The following is a 3,630-nucleotide window of genomic DNA, read 5'->3' on the forward strand; positions in this document are numbered from 1 at the left end:
TATGTGTGGGATCTGACTATCTAGTTGTTTATCTTTAGTAGCCTCTCTTACCGGGAAATGTCTCCTAGTGTTACCGCTGAGCCATGGTAGCTTGCTACTGCTCTGGAACACTTAGGCTGGCCGGCATGTGTCCTTCTTCGTTCCTGTGTCTGTCCCTTCTGGGAAATGTCACGCTTTGAGTACCGGAGTCCTGTTAGCCCGCTACAGCCCGGTTTACCGGAGTCCTGCTAGCCCAGTGCTACAGCCCGGACCCACTTGCTGATGACCGACACGTTCGAAGCTGGGTCATGGATGCATGTCCCTGTAAGTCTGTGCCACTTTGGGTTTACGACTAGTCATGTCAGCCCGGGCTCTTTATCATATGGATGCTAGCGACACTATCATATACGTGAGCCAAAAGGCGCAAACGGTCCCGGGCAAAGGTAAGGCGACACCCGTGGGGATACCGTGCGTGAGGCCGCAAAGTGATATGAGGTGTTACCGGCTAGATCGATGTGACATCGAGTCGGGGTCCTGACAGATGATGACTAGTCCTCACGTGATGATCGGACACGGCCTAGTTAACTCGGATCATGTATCACTTAGATAACTAGAGGGATGTCTATCTGAGTGGGTGAGGGAGTCCTGGATTAGGGGGTGTCCGGATAGCCGGACTACCATCATCAGCCGAACTATCATCGGCCGGACTATCATCATCGACCGGACTCCAAGACTATGAAGATACAAGATTGAAGACTTCGTCCCGTGTCCGGATGGGACTTTCCTTGGCGTGGAAGGCAAGCTTGGCGATACGGATACGTAGATCTCCTACCATTGTAACCAACTCTATGTAACCCTAGCCCTCTCCGGTGTCTATATAAACCGGATGGCTCTAGTCCGTAGGACACAATAACAACAACAACCATTACAATCATACCATAGGCTAGCTTCTAGGGTTTAGCCTCCTTGATCTCGTGGTAGATCCACTCTTGTAAACATCTACAATATCAATATCAATCAAGCAGGACGTAGGGTTTTACCTCCATCAAGAGGGCCCGAACCTGGGTAAAACATCGTGTCCCTTGTCTCCTGTTACCATCCGCCTAGACGCACAGTTCGGGACCCCCTACCCGAGATCCGCCGGTTTTGACACCGATAGTGGGAGTTCATAAGATGAACTTAATTATCCTGAACATGGTCAAAAGGTTTTTGCAAATTATGTCGTAGCTCGCGCTTTAGTTCTACTATTTTAGATATGTTCCTAGAGAAAATCCAGTTGAAAGTTGATAGTAGCAATTATGCGGACTAGGTCCGTAAACTGAGGATTGTCCTCGTTGCTTCGTAGAAGCCTTATGTCCTTAATGCACCGCTCGGTGTGCCGAACCTCGAATGTCATCTGTGGATGTTGCGAACATCTGACATACATGTTTTGATAACTACGTGATAGTTCAGTAATGTTTAACGATTTAGAGTTGAGGCACCGAAGACGATTTCGAAATGTCGCGGAACATATGAGATGTTTCGAGGGCTGAAATTGGGATTTCAGGCTCGTGCCCACGTCAAGAGGTATAAGACCTCCGATGAGTTTCTTAGCCTGCAAACTAAGGGAGAAAAGCTCAATCGTTGAGCTTGTGCTCAGATTGTCTGAGTACCACAATCACTTGAATCGAGTGGGAGTTAATCTTCCAGATGAGATAGTGATGTTTCTCCAAAGTCATTGCCACCAAGCTGCTAGAGCTTAGTGATGAACTATAACATATCAGGGATAAATATGATGATCCTTGAAATATTCGCGATGTTTGACACCGCGAAAGTAGAAATCAAGAAGGATAGCATCAATTGTTGATGGTTAGTGAAACCACTAGTTTCAAGAAGGGTAAGGGCTAGAAGGGATACTTCATGAAATGACAAATCAGTTGCTGCTCTAGTGAAGAAACCCAAGGTTGAAACCAAACCCGAGACTAAGTGCTTCTGTAATGAGGGGAACGGTCACTGAAGCAGGACTACCCTGGATACTTGGTAGATCAGAAGGTTGGCAAGGTCGATAGAAGTATATTGGATATACATTATATTAATGTGTACTTTACTAAGTACTCCTAGTAGCACCAGGGTATTAGATACCGGTTCGGTTGCTAAGTGTTGGTAACTCGAAATAAAAGCTGCGGAATAAACGGAGACTAGCTAAAGGTGAGATGACGATATGTGTTGGAAGTGTTTCCAAGATTGATGTTATCAAGCATCGCATACTCCCTTTACCACCGAGATTGGTGTTAAACCTAAATAATTGTTATTTGGTGTTTGCGTTGAGCATAGACATGATTGGATTATGTCTATCGCAATGCGGTTATTCATTTAAGGAGAATAATGGTTACTCTGTTTATTTGAATAATACCTTCAACGGTCTTGCACCTAAAATGAATGGTTTATTGAATCTCGATCTTAGTGATACACATGTTCATGCCAAAAGATATAAGATAGTAATGATATAGTGCCACCTACTTGTGGCACTGCCGTTTGAGTCATATTGGTATAAAACTGTGACGCCCAGATAATTAAGCTACAGTAATCCCGGGCTAATGGTGCCACGTCACCACGGTTACTGTTGTTAACCTTGCGATGATTCGAAACCGTTTCAAAATTCAAATTCAAATTAATGTCAATAATAAAAGTTTTCAAAAATTAAAATAAAAATGTTCGGATTGTACTAAATATTACATAGATAATTATGGTGTAGAAGGCACTGTTTTATAAAATACATAAATATTTTAAATTGAATTAAAACAGAAGAGAAAATAAGAAAAGGAATCAAAACTAAAACAGAAAAAAAAGGAGAACCCCCCCTCTGGGCCGTGGCCCAACTGGGCCAACCCCTAGGCCCAGCCGGCCCACCCCTCCCCTCCATAACTGTAACACCCTCGATGCGGCTATATCTCCCACGTGTCGAAGCACGACTTAGAGGCATAACCGCATTGAAAGCAATGTCGCAAGTGAGGTAATCTTCACACAACCCATGTAATACATATGGGAAAGAGATACATAGTTGGCTTACAATCGCCACTTCACACAATTACATGAATAAAGCATTACATCATCCAGATACAATCAAGGTCCGACTACGGAACCAAAATAAAAGAAGAACCCCAAATGCGACAAAGGTCCCCGATCGACCCCAACTGGGCTCCACTACTGATCAACTAGAACGAAACAACACAAAGGGCAAGATCTTCATCGAGCTCCTCCTGAGCTTGGTTGCGTCACCTGCCCGGTAACATAGGCACCTGCAAACTGGTTTTGGAAGTATCTGTGAGCCACGGGGACTCAGCAATCTCGCACCCGCGAGATCAACACTATTTAAGCTTATAGGAAGGATGGAGTAATGAGGTGGAGCTGCAGCAAGCGACTAGCATATATGGTGGCTAACATACGCAAATGAGAGCGAGAAGAGAAGGCAAAGCACGGTCGATAAAGGTATGATCAAGAAGTGATCCTGGACTACCTACGTCAAGCATAACTCCAACAACCGTGTTCACTCTCCGGACTCCGCCGGAAAGAGACCATCACGGTTACACACGCGGTTGATGTATTTTAAATAAGGTCAACTTCGGGTTTTCTACAACCGGACGTTAACAAATTCCCATCTGCCACATAACC

This window comes from Triticum dicoccoides, chromosome 4B, assembly GCF_002162155.2.
Source record: "Triticum dicoccoides isolate Atlit2015 ecotype Zavitan chromosome 4B, WEW_v2.0, whole genome shotgun sequence".
Taxonomy (NCBI): domain Eukaryota; kingdom Viridiplantae; phylum Streptophyta; class Magnoliopsida; order Poales; family Poaceae; genus Triticum; species Triticum dicoccoides.